This window comes from Canis aureus, chromosome 16, assembly GCF_053574225.1.
Source record: "Canis aureus isolate CA01 chromosome 16, VMU_Caureus_v.1.0, whole genome shotgun sequence".
NCBI classification, from domain to species: domain Eukaryota; kingdom Metazoa; phylum Chordata; class Mammalia; order Carnivora; family Canidae; genus Canis; species Canis aureus.
In genome coordinates, this window is record NC_135626.1 from 52,325,403 (window position 1) to 52,339,533 (window position 14,131).

Sequence of the window (14,131 nt, forward strand, 5' to 3'; positions counted from 1 at the left end):
TTACAATATTTTTTTAATTTATTTTTTATTGGTGTTCAATTTACCAACATACAGAATAACACCCAGTGCTCATCCCGTCAAGTGCCCCCCTCAGTGCCCGTCACCCATTCACCCCCACCCCCCACCCTCCTCCCCTTCCACCACCCCTAGCTCGTTTCCCAGAGTTAGGAGTCTTTATGTTCTGTCTCCCTTTCTGATATTTCCCACACATTTCTTCTCCCTTCCCTTATATTCCCTTTCACTATTACTTATATTCCCCAAATGAATGAGACCATATAATGTTTGTCCTTCTCCGACTGACTTACTTCACTCAGCATAATACCCTCCAGTTCCATCCATGTCGAAGCAAATGGTGGGTATTTGTCATTTCTAATGGCTGAGTAATATTCCATTGTATACATAAACCACAGCTTCTTTATCCATTCATCTTTCGATGGACACCGAGGCTCCTTCCACAGTTTGGCTATTGTGGACATTGCTGCTAGAAACATCGGGGTGCAGGTGTCCCGGTGTTTCATTGCATCTGTATCTTTGGGGTAAATCCCCAGCAGTGCAATTGCTGGGTCGTAGGGCAGATCTATTTTTAACTCTTTGAGGAACCTCCACACAGTTTTCCAGAGTGGCTGCACCAGTTCACATTCCCACCAACAGTGTATGAGGGGTCCCTTTTCTCCGCATCCTCTCCAACATTTGTGGTTTCCTGCCTTGTTAATTTTCCCCATTCTCACTGGTGTGAGGTGGTATCTCATTGTGGTTTTGATTTGTATTTCCCTGATGGCCAGTGATGCAGAGCATTTTCTCATGTGCATGTTGGCCGTGTCTATGTCTTCCTCTGTGAGATTTCTGTTCATGTCTTTTGCCCATTTCATGATTGGATGGTTTGTTTCTTTGGTGTTGAGTTTAATAAGGTCTTTATAGATCTTGGAAACTAGCCCTTTATCTGATAGGTCATTTGCAAATATCTTCTCCCATTCTGTAGGTTGTCTTTTAGTTTTGTTGACTGTATCCTTTGCTGTGCAAAAGCTTCTTATCTTGATGAAGTCCCAATAGTTCATTTTTGCTTTTGTTTCTTTTGCCTTCGTGGATGTATCTTACAAGAAGTTCCTGTGGCTGAGTTCAAAAAGGGTGTTGCCTGTGTTCTCCTCTAGGATTTTGATGGAATCTTGTCTCACATTTAGATCTTTCATCCATTTTGAGTTTATCTTTGTGTATGGTGCAAGAGAGTGGTCTAGCTTCATCCTTCTGCATGTGGATGTCCAATTTTCCCAGCACCATTTATTGAAGAGACTGTCTTTTATCCAGTGGATAATCTTTCCTCCTTTGTCAAATATTAGTTGACCATAAAGTTGAGGGTCTACTTCTGGATTCTCTATTCTGTTCCATTGATCTATGTGTCTGTTTTTGTGCCAGTACCACACTGTCTTGATGACCACAGCTTTGTAGTACAACCTGAAATCTGGCATTGTGATGCCCCCAGATATGGTTTTCTTTTTTAAAATTCCCCTGGCTATTCGGGGTCTTTTCTGATTCCACACAAATCTTAAAATAATTTGTTCTAACTCTCTGAAGAAAGTCCATGGTATTTTGATAGGGATCCTTGCATGTATTTTTGTGACTGAATTCACTTTGGTTTTTTTTTTTTTTTAGTCGTAAAAATACAAACTGCAGAAATATATACTAGATTCTCTGTGTTAAATTTGGTGTTCTTTAATACCTTTCTCCATATGCTATATACACATTTATAATTATATAAAAGTTGTTCCTACTTTTTATAAAAATAATATACTATACTCTATAGTTCTATTCAATAGTTTCTATTTTGTAAAAAAATATATATTATACACATCCCTCTAAATTAGTACATTTAGATAGTACTTATTCTTTTAAGTAGTTACATCATTTTTGTTTATACCTATATCAAAATATTATTCTTTTAGAGACAAACATTTAGGATGTTTCCAAGTTTTTGGTTGTTTTTGTTGTTTTCCTATAATAAATAGTTACAACAAACTTCCTTGTGAACATATCCTTATATCTATGTGCTTCTTTTGCAATAAGATGTAGCCTCAAAGAAGAGCAATTAGCTCCAGGGCTATGCACATTTTTTTTTAATCAACAATATAATTGAGATACCGACCTTAAGCGTACAGGTCAATAAATTTTTACAAGTGTGTATATCCATGGAACTGACACCCCATCAAGATACAGAACATTTCCATCATCCTACAAAGCTTCCTTGTGCCCCTTCCTAGTCAAACCTGCCCTCTCTGTGCCAGTAAACCATGATATGATTTCACCTGTTTCATAATTTCCTATAATCAAATCCAAAAGTTTGTACCCTATTGCGTTTGCTTTTTCTTGTTCAGCATAGTAGCTATGCCTTCATTCCATTTACCACATGAATGTACCAAAATGTTCATTTCTTTTCAATTGCCTGATTGTTCCGTAATCAACTATTCTTCTGCTAATGAACATTTAAATTGTTTCTGGTATTTTTTTAAATTACAATAAATGATGTGACAATAAACTTCCTTGCACTCATGACTTTATGAACTGGTCCTTGTTTCATCATAAGATGTAGCCCCCAAATGGAATTTCGTTTAAACTTAAATTTAAAATTTTGTTAGATACTGCCAGATTACCTTCCCATTAGGTAAAAGCAATTCGCACTCCATGTCCTAACACTTCCATCCATCCAAGGAGCTCTCTGGGTATCAGGGCTACTGATCCCTAAATGTTAAACACTCATTCATGGGAGCATGCCCATTAAAATATTTTAAATACACATACTGAGCACAAACTTTATGTTGAGTACTTTGCTGGCCACTGTGACAAAAAGTTAAAGCCTTATTCTTATCCTTGAGTGGCTTACAAATCAAATAAGAGAAGCAGTATGATTAGTGCAAGAATGAGGGTTTTTCCTAAAGTGTAGCAAGAGATTTGGAGAAATCAGATTGGGAGGTCATGTAAAACATGTCTGAGCAAGTGCTTGTAAGTGCTAGTTTAATGAACTAAGAGTCTGTTGAGTAACAAGAGAAAGAGTATTCCAGAAAGACAGACAAGACTGGGAGCAGCTGTAGATGCATAAAAAACTGTCCACATTAAGGAAGACTACAGGGATGTAGCAGTTATATGCAAAGAGTGGTCACAGAGAACAAAACAAAAAGTGCTATAAAAATTGGTGAGATTGTATGTTGTATACTTGAAACTAATGTGACATTGAGTGCCAACTCTACTTCAATACTTTTTTTTAATTGGTGAAATTTGAATGAGGCCTATAGATTAGGTAATAATTTTATTGATGTTAAATTTCTTGAATTTGATAATTGGCCCTATGTTTCTGCAAATGAATGCCTTTGTACTTAGGAAATACATACTTGGATAAAAGGATCATAATCTACAATTTACTCTCAGGAGATTCAGAAAACAACACCATGTAGATAGGTAGATTAGGGAAAGAGAGAGAGAGATGATAGAATGCTAGAAAGCAAATGTGTTAAAATGGTAACAGTTGGTGAATCTAGGTAAAGAATATATGGGAGGTTTTTGTCCTAGTCTTGCAATTTTTCTTTTTGAAGCTACTTCAAAATAAAGAGTTTTTTTGTATTAATATTTAAAATACAATAATGCCTCAGTGACCTTCAGTTGGTTCTATGTGACTTGAGTGAATGATATAAAATGTAAAGTGGTGAGCTCTGAGGGCAGAGAGGAAAGCAAAAGCAAATTCTTAAAAGGCTTGGTTCTTGGCCTAGAAATTTTCATTTTATTCTGAAAGCCATATGAAGTAAAGCCATGAAATCCAATTTGCATTTTAAGAGAGTACTCCAGCAGCTTTAGGGAGATGGGGCCACGGTGCGACCAAATGAGGCAGGAAGACCAGCTGTGAGGCCACCATGAATGACTCAGATGAGTCAGAGCCTAGCCGAGACCATGGCTGATGGAATAGAGAGGAGTCACAGCAACCAAACCCATTCAGATTCTGCATGACCTAGAACATGAAGGATGCGGGAAATTCCAGCTTGGGAAACTGGCTAGATAGCGCTAGTCACCAAAATAGAGAATAGAAATATAGAAGAGAGCTTGGGAAGAAAGATGAGGGGTTCTGGGTTGACTATGGCAAGCCTGAAATATGCACGAAAGATTCCAGGGGAGACCTCTTGAGAAATTTGGACACGAGATACCAACTTCAAAGTCATCTTCATGTAGGTAGTTTGGGCTCTTATAAAAGGACTGGTTCATAAAGCCTTTGCCTATTTCACCACTACAAAATTAACATCTTCTGAGGGCATGTTATTTTTAAAAGGAAGCTAAAAGTGTAAGTTGTTATCCTAAAACACCCAGAATGTCTTCTTCCAAATACCTATGAAACAGACCCACTCAAAAAACATATTAACAACTGCTCTAGATTGAAAGATTATGTGTCATCATCTAGAGATACTCCCATTAAATGCGGCAGTGATGAGCTGTTATGCAAAAGACAGTTCTTGGTCGTTGCACCATGCCACGAGAGCATGGTAGCTCTGAAGAAGGGGAAAGATCTGACTCACCTCTACTCTTACCTGTCAGCTCACTCAGGGGTTTCACAGACACAAAATGCAACCAGCCATGCCACCAACAACCTTCACCGCCACCACCAGGCAAAACTGCTTTGGAAAGCAGCCTGTGTTACACTATAGTCTCTGCTGGCAATTAGGAGGGAAAGGGAGAACCTGGGAACTTCCTAGAAAATCAAATTACTGGGCCCCACATCAACCCCACTGAACCAGAAATTGCAGGTGAGCCCAGCATCTGGATTTTAACAAGCCTTCCAGGTGATTCTGGTGCCCAGCAAAGAATGAGAAATCCCCTAACGCCGGGAAGTGAGGAAGATGAGCCCATTATCATGTCAATCCAGTGAGTAATATCCCCTCAAAATTTGGAAATTATGAGCTTCTCAAGGATGCAAGCCCTGTCTTTTGATCTTTTAAGTCCCCGTAGGCCCAACATTGAATGTATTAATTTAATAAACATTTACTGAGTACTAAGTGAGTCTGGCTCCTAATTAATGTTAGGGAAGGAAGGAAGAAAGGAAGGCAGGCAAGGAGGGAGTTTGGTTATACAACATCTGTGATTTCAAAGTTATGCCAAACTTTTAAAAGTCCGCATTTTTCTCTCATTCTTCCAACAGCAGCCAAGGTAAACTACATACATGGGAGTGCACGAAAGCGAGCCAAGATTCTGTGGGTGGTAAAGGAAAAAAGAAAGCGGGCGGGGGTGGGGGGAGTACAAAAAAAGTATTTCTCTGTATTCTCAAGTACATCTCTTTCTTCATATACTTAATTCCTTGTTTTTCTCCCCTCTCATGATCTTCTGTTTCCTGACACATGGAGAAATTTCACTTAAACTGACATGCATTCTCACACTCCCAGAGGTGCACACACACCAACACCCAGACTGAATCCTATTAGATTTTTCTTCCCCCTCCTTTCCCTCGCCAAGGGCAGCCATGGATCTCCATCCACGTGGCTGTCTCTCTCTGCAGCTTCTCCCCATGGGTACTTTCCATTGCTTACCATTTGTGGTTCAAGGCTCTGTTAAGACGATGGAGCCTGGCACCAGGTATATCACAGGCCAGATAAAATCCCATGATTCAGCCTCTAATTTAGGATTCACTCTCTTTCCTTCAAAATCAGCATTTCGAGAAGAAACCAGGTGGCCAGGGCAGCCCTGTTGGCTCAGCGGTTTAGCGCTGCCTTCAGCCCGGAGTGTGATCCTGGAGACCCGGGATCGAGTCCCACGTCAGGCTCCCTGCACGGGGCCTGCTTCTCCCTCTGCCTGTGTCTCTGCCTCTCTCTTTCTATCTGTCTCTAGTCTCTCATGAATAAATAAATAAATAAAAACAAAAGGATGAAAGAAAGAAACCAGGTGGCCAAAGAGAAAATAATAGTTAACATTTATTGAGTAATAACTATTTGCTGGTCTCTGTGTTAAGTGCTTTCATAACATCATCACACTTTTTTTTACAAAAACTCTAGGAAGTAACTGTACCCACTAACTGTGAAATTATGTGCCACATAACTGTGCTTATTTCATAGAGAAATTAAGATTAAAGAAATATTTAAGAAAGCTTAAAGAGATTCAGTGCTTTATCTAAGATCCAACTGTTGTAAGGAAAAAAGCAGTTAATTTCAGAGTTTGTACTCTTAACTAGTATAGAATAAGAAATCTCAATATCGGGCAGCCCCGGTGGTGCAGCGGTTTAGCGCCGCTTGCAGCCCAGGGTGTGATCCTGGAGTCCTGGGATTGAGTCCCATGTTGGGCTCCCTGCATAGAGCCTGCTTCTCCCTCTGCCTGTGTCTCTGCCTCTCTCTCTGAATAAATAAAAAATAAAATCTTGAAAAAAAAAAGAAATCTCAATATCACAGAATATTAAGATTTACGTAATTTATTTATTTATTTAGAGAGAGCAAATGAGTGGGCAGGGGAGGGGCAGAGGGAGAGGGAGAGAATCTCAAGCAGACTCCACTCTGAGCACAGAGCCAACAGGCGGCTCCCTCTCAAAACCCTGAGATCATGACCTGAGCCAAAATCAAGAGTCAGACACTCAGCTAACTGAGCCACCCAGGCACCCCTCAAAGAGGGGTGCCTGGGTGGCTCAGTGGTTGAGCATCTTCCCTCTGCTCAGGGCTTGATCCCAGAGTTCTGAGATCCAGTTCCACATCTGGCTCTCTGCATGGAACCTGCTTCTCCCTCTGCCTATGTCTCTGCCTTCTCTGTATCTCTCATGAATAAATAAATAAAATCTTTTAAAATTATTGTGTATATACATAATACACAATATTAAGATAGAGGTATCTTAAAAATCATTTAGGCCAGTGGTTTTCAACCTTGAGTACACATTAGCATCATGGGTAATTTTTTTAAATCCTGAAGACCAGGTCACTCTCTGGACCAATTAAATAATAATCTCTGGGGGATAACCCAGATAGCTGTAGTTTTTTAAGCTTCATGGTGATTCTAGTGTACAGAAAATACTGAGATCCACTGATTCAAGTTCAGTTCTTATATTTTGTTGGTAAGACAGCTAGCAGCAAGAGGATCAGAAATGACAGTAATAGGGAAAGTGCCTGCTACCCTCTGACTCACAGTGAACAAAGGAAGTCTTCCACCCACCATGAGGCAAGTATGGAGTGCATTGCTATTCTCCTACAAAGAATTCATTTTCAAATCATCCATGTCTAAGATTGATAAGAAGAGGTATAATTATTTTCCTTTGAATTTTTAGGCTGGGTGTGATATCTTTAAAAGAACAGGATTCGTGGTCACATGCTCTAGAACCAGCTCTGACACTTATTAATAACAATCTTGGGACACTTACCCTCACTTGAGCCTCAATTCCTCCTCTGCAAAATTAGTGTAATAATACTCCATGCCTTACTGATGTCACAGGTACTTCTAAAAATCAAGGGAGACAATGTATACAATGTTTACCTTTGATGCGGTAAGAGTGATGCAATGTTGTTTTTTAACAGGTAGTGAACTTAAAGTGTACATTGATGGCACACAGAACAGGCTCTGAATCTGCTCTTGTTCATTAACTACTCTTAGGGAAGTAAGATAGGCTCTTTGGAAGACTACTCCCCTATATGATATGTAAAAAGCAAAATCAGTAACATCATGATTGTTTTGAGACTTAATACTTTGTGAAGTATGTGGCACCCAGAAGGTATTCTAGGTGTTACTTTCCCTTTCCCAAAGCCATTTAAATTTCTTATTTATTCTAGCATATATTTTAGATTGAAGCCTACCAGAACAGATTAGAGAGTGCCTAACATCATTATTCAGTTTTATTAGGGAATAGGCTGTCCAACTATGGAAATTAGGGTACAAACAGGATGATAAGATGTCCATAGGTTTTTAGAAACAAAAAGTTGGAGGTTTTTCTTTAAGATTTTATTTATGCATTCATGAGAGACACAGAGAGAAACAGAGACATAGGCAGAGGGAGAAGCATGCTTCCTGTAGAGAGTTCTGATGAGGGACTAGATCCCAAGACCCTGGTATCAGGACCTAAGTTGAAGGCAGATGCTCAATGGTTGAGCCACCCAGGCGCCCCTAGAGACTGTTAACTGAAAAAAGCAATTAACAGGGGCACCTGGGTGGCTCAGTCAGCTAAGCATATGCCATTGGCTCTGGTCATGATCTAAGGTCCTGGGATCAAGCCCCACCCCCACCCCAGCCCCTCTCTCAGCAAGGAGTCTGCTTCTCTCCCTCCCTCTGTCTCTCCCCCCCAGCTCATGCTCACTCCCTTCTTTCTCTCAAATAAATAAATAAAATCTTTGTAAATAAATAAATAGTGTTAGATAACTGGATAACCATTTGGAAAAGAAAGATAAAATTAGATTAATTCCTCAAACTAAACACAAGTATACACTCCAAATATATCTAAGAACTTTTTTTTAAAATTTATTTATGATAGTCACACAGAGAGAGAGGGAGAGGCAGAGACACAGGCAGAGGGAAAAGCAGGCTCCATGCACCAGGAGCCCGATGTGGGATTCGATTCTGGGTCTCCAGGATCGCGCCCTGGGCCAAAGGCAGGTGCTAAACCGCTGCGCCACCCAGGGATCCCCTATATCTAAGAACTTAATATAAGAAATAAAATTACACAAATACTAAAATGAAACAAGTGAATTCCTCTTTAACTTGGGCAGAGGGAGAGGCTCCTATGACTAAAAACAGTAAGTAAATACAGTAAGAGAAGCCTGATAAATTGGACTATATAAAAATAAAGAATGTTTGCATGAATGGCCAGTAAAAAGACAACCATTAATAAAGCCAAAAGACAAATGATAAACTGGGAGAAGACAATTGCCACATATTACATTGATAAGAAGCTAATAAACCTACTATATAAAGAAGGCTTTAAAACTGAGAGGAAAAAGACCATAAATCCTAAAGAAAAATAAAGACACACCTTGAATAAAATTTAAAAAAAAAAAAAAGAAAAGGAGAGGTCTTGAATAAAATTAAAAAAAAAAAAAGGAGAGGTCTTGAATAAAATTTAAAAAAAAAAAAAGAAAAATAAAGACACAGACAAAAATGTTTAGGATATCAAAGTGGCCTTTATATAAATAAAAGATATGCAATACTACTCAAAACAAGAAAAATGCAAATTAAAACCATAGTGAGATACTATTTCTCATCTATTAGATTGGCAAACATTAAAAAGCTTGATAACAGACTCCATTGGCTGGTGAGGCTGTGAGGAAGCAAGCATGTTCCTACACAGCTGGTAGAAATGCAAGATGAAAGAGAATTCCCATTTGGAAGTGACTGGCAATATTTCACAAAATTATATATGTACTTCTGGAAATGTATCCTGAAGATTTTACCTCCAATAATATGAAAATATACATGCACAAGTTTAATCATTGCAACATTATTTGTAATTGCAAAATACAAAATATCAGAAACTACATAAATGCCCAAGAATAGAAGATTGGTTTATTATCACAAATGAGTACTATGAAGCTGTAAAAAGAAAGAAAATGATATCTACAAACTGATACAAATTTAGTTCTGGAAGATGGTTAAGTAAAGAAAAAAAATTTCAGTAAGATGAAATAAAGTAGATAGATAGAAAAAGAAAAAAGAAGAGGAAATAAGATAGCATATTGATCTGTTATCTTCACCAAAGAAACACAGGAAGAGTTAAGAGCACAAACAAGGGGAGGAAGGGATGTAGGAGAGTGATGCTTCTTGCTCTATCTTTTCATATAGTTTTGAATTTAGGAAGCATGTTACTGTTTTAGACATTCAAAAAATAAATAAAATTCAATCAACAAAGATGGAAAGGGAAAAATTTTTAAATCTAAAACTGAAAGCAAACCAAAATAATGAATCCAATTATATTTCAAGTGAATACCATATTCATAGTAAATAGGGAAAGAAAAAAATTTAATCTCAGAAACATATGAGCAGAATGTTTGACTTCAATCTATATATTATGCAGTCTGTGGAGCAGGAGCAGAAGTAAAACTGCACACACAACCTAAGTTCTTTTTTTTTTTTTTTTTTTTTTTGTAGCTTTTGTCTTTGTACTGGTATGGGCTATGTACTTCTGAAACAATCTTGGATAAATTATAGTAATGAAATAATAAATGTATCAATATTGTTGGGAGCCAGGTTCTCACTATGAAAGGAGAAACAGAGAATGGAGGAAGGTGAGAAAACACATTTAATGATAGATTGGACTTGAAGGAATGGGTGAACCCATGATTTTTAAAATATGTATGTGCTGGGGCATGTGGGTGGCCAGTTGGTTAAGTGTCTGATTCTTGGTTTGTGATCTCAGTCATGAGGTCAAGCCTTGCATCAGGTTCTGCACTCAGCACAGAGTGTGCTTGAGATTCTCTCTCTCTCTCTCCCTCTTCCTTTCCCTCTGCCTCTACTCACTGCCCTCTCCCCACTTGTGCACTCTCTCTCTCTCTCTAAAATAAAATAAATAAAATCTTCTTTAAAAATAAAATCAAATATGTATATGTCTATGCATATATAGATGCATGCTTGTACACATACGTATACACATGTGTGTGCGTATATACACATGTGTTTGTACATGTATACACACATGCAGGTATTTATTAGCATTGTCTACTGAAAAGTCATGAAAACAAAGATACCTCAGCAGCAATGAATACACTAACACCCAGATTTTCCATTTTAAATACCATTCCCCACTACCAGGAAATAAGATTTCTCAGGGTGGGGGAAAAGGCCAATTCTAGGACTGGAAGTATAAACAGAAGATGGGCTTGGAACATAAAATAGGAAATTCTTACAAAAATAAGCCAAGTCATACAGACATGGGAGTCAGTTTGAAGGGGTTCCATTGGCCAAATCTGGGACAATTTAAGCACAAAATGCTTAGTGGCAGTAATGAATTATAAACCATTGAGAGAAAAAAGGAATCCATTAAGTCCTCACCACTAATAAATACTTAAAGAGGGAGAAAGGAGGGATCTTATTTACAGTAGAATGTCAAGTGCCAACTGGTAAATGCGGAATACAGGAGTTTTGCCTATCTTACAACCACCACAGAGAAAATTAATTCAGGCAAGAATTGTCAATGGATGCTAAATCTAGGAGAAAGTTTGATGAATGGTGGAATATGAGCATGGTCTTAATGTTTCCCACAGATTGCTGATTAGTTGTAAGAGAAAAAAAACAGTAGCCATGCAGTGGAGACATAGAGCAACACTCGACTGGGTGTTCAAAATTAACATCACCAATGTGGAGCTGACTAGTATTGTCTGCCTCCAGCCGATAATACCCTAAGAAGATATCCAGTATCACTTACATAATATTCCAGCCAAGAATCCATAACCTGACTCTAAGCCCTAGGAAACATCAAGCAAGCCAAAATGAGCAACTTTTATCATAAAAGACAAAGAACAGCTATAAAAATGTTCAAGATTAAAGGAGACTTAAGAGATATAACCCACAAGATGTCCTATCCTATCCTCGACAGGATTCTGTACTCAGAGCCAGATACTACTGTATAGAAGCCAGTGAGGCAGGGACATTACTAAGTCTATACACAATATAAGAATACAGATTAAATAAAAGTGTATCAAGGGGCACCTGGGTGGCTCAGTCAGTCCTGGGATCAAGCCCCACATTGAGCTCTCTGCTCAGCAGGGAGCCAGCTTCTCCCTCTCCCTCTGCCTGCCACTTCGCCTGCTTGTGCTCTCTCTCTGTCAAACAAAACAATAAAATATTTTTTTAAAGTGTATTAACACATGTACTGAAATTTTAACTGTACTGTGGTTAGGTATTTTTTCTTATTCTTAGAAAATAAACATCGTGTACTTAGGGATAAAGGGGCCATGGTTCAGAAAAAATGTATGTACTTATATTGATATACATACATATACATATACACAGAGAGAAAGAGAGTATGCAAAAACAACAACACAAACTGGATAAAATGTTAACAATAGATGAGCCTGGATAGCAGACATACAGATCTTCCCTGTACCAGTCTTATTCTTTTTTCTAAAGATTTTATTTATTTATTTATTTATTTATTTATTTATTTATTTATTTATGAGAGACACAGAGAGAGAGGCAGAGACATAGGCAGAGGGAGAAGCGGGCTCCCAGCAGGGAGCCTGATACAGGACTCCATCCCAGGATCCCCGGATCATGACCCGAGTCAAAGGCAGATGCTCAACCACTGAGCCACCCAGGTGCCCTGGACCATTCTTTTTCTTAAAGCTTTTAAGTACCCTTTAAATTATTTCCAGATTTAAAAATGTATTTTTTTAGAAGTGTGCTATCAACTTGATTTAAGAAAGTCAGGAAAAAATGGTTTAGGTTAGCACAAAGTAGTATAGGTTAATATAAAAAAACTCAATATTTATTTTAATCCAGATTTGTTTTAATCCAGATCTGAAAAATGTTACAAAAGAATTTTGAGTAAACAACTTCATTATTTATATTTAATATTTATAAGGCCATTTACTGCAATAGTTTTAATGCAATAGCTCAAAAACTACACTACAAACAATACATTTAATGAATAGCAATGAGTTAGCAATCTGCCATTGATTAGCTGGGTATCCTCCTAAGAGCCTTACAAGGGAGACCTACTTAGTGATTAGAAAGATTGGGGGATGTCTTTCTCAGCAGCCTTCATAGTTTTAAAATAAATGGTTGTGTTACTATTAAAATTATATCACATTTTTTTCTTGTTTCAAAATTATGCCTCAAGACTAAACAGTAGTATTTTGTTAATTTCACATTTTTAGTGTTTACCCTTACTTAGGTATCAATATTGTGATTCTGAGGCAAAAGAGTACCAAGTTAAATATTTCGTGACCTGTAAAAATTTAGTGTCCTTTAGCTCACATGGAGATAAAGAGGCTGATATCAAAATATTTTTATTTTAGTATTTGCTTCCTAGGGACTAATGTAAGCAGAATATAATCTATTGCTTTTTCAATCTTCAAACAGCTTATATTTGCAGGCCAGCTATCCCTTTTCTCAATGAGATAAGGCTATTAGACCAGATGGATCCCAGGGGCTGGTTTGTATAGCATGACCTCCTGTCTTGTTTTTCTGCACTTGTTTTGTTTTAAAGGAGACAATTGTGTTATAGATATGAGGTGTTACCACTTTAAAAGCTTCCTGCTAATATACCATAGCAAGAAAGTATAATTTATTTATTCATGATTTATCTCCTACTTATACTGAGATGAGTTCATCGTTTGCTTGTTTACTTAATAGGGTAAATCTAAGCCATTAGTAAACATTAGTAAATAAAATAACTTTTTTTAAGTTTTTTAATTCCACTCTGCATTTCACATGTAGTGGTTTCCTATAAATACTCCTCTGGTTAAGGCACAACTTTAAGAAGTGAACACTGAAGTTCTTGTAATTGCCAGTATAAACAAAAAATTCACAAATATAAATTTTCTGTGGCTGGGAGGGAGGAGGGAGGGAGAGGTCTAGTAGATGTTATTTATTTGGCTCTATTAGCCTGTTTCCCTATTTCAACCGGGAAGGGAGACAAAGGTAAATTCAAAGTACAGAGGGAAGAAAGTAAATCCATGGAGGGAGAAAGAGAATAAAGAGAAAAGAGAGAAGAGGAACCAACAGAGGAAGGAGAAGTAGGAAGTCAGTGAAAAAGCAAATAAAACATATATTAAGGTAAGAAAGTGAAAATGAGAATAAGGCACAAAGGAAAAGCAGGAGATGAAAATCCTTCTCACCTGGAGGGTCATAGAAAAGACTGAATTGGAGCCACCCAATTCACATTTTGGTCAAAGAGAATGCTAAGTCTTCATCAGAGAGAGCAACACTTTCTATTTCACATTGTTTCTGTTTAAATATAAATTCATTTTATGTAAGGTAAAAGCTGGCTTGCACAAGAGTATTCCTTAATATTTATAATATGAGCATGGTCTTAATGTTTCCCACAGAAAATGTAAGCAGTTGTTTTAGAGGTGGATGCTAGCTCTAACTGATCACTGGGCTGAGCAGAGGCTATGCAACATGCCTGGAATTGGTAGGAATTGCCAACTATTAATAAAGCAGTTTTCTTCCAGTTGTCACTGTGTGCCATTCTTTGAAACATTCCCTGAGG

At 37.7% G+C, this 14,131-nt stretch overlaps 2 long non-coding RNA genes across 2 annotated transcripts in view; one reads left to right on the top strand and one right to left on the bottom strand.

Moving 5' to 3' along the window:
• Positions 1 to 14,131, bottom strand: part of LOC144286924 (uncharacterized) — a 1,061,786-nt gene that overhangs the window by 103,465 nt on the left and 944,190 nt on the right. The window lies entirely within an intron of this gene.
• LOC144286920 (uncharacterized) overlaps positions 1 to 14,131 on the top strand; it is an 81,366-nt gene that overhangs the window by 47,020 nt on the left and 20,215 nt on the right. The gene's annotated exons all lie outside the window — the stretch shown is intronic.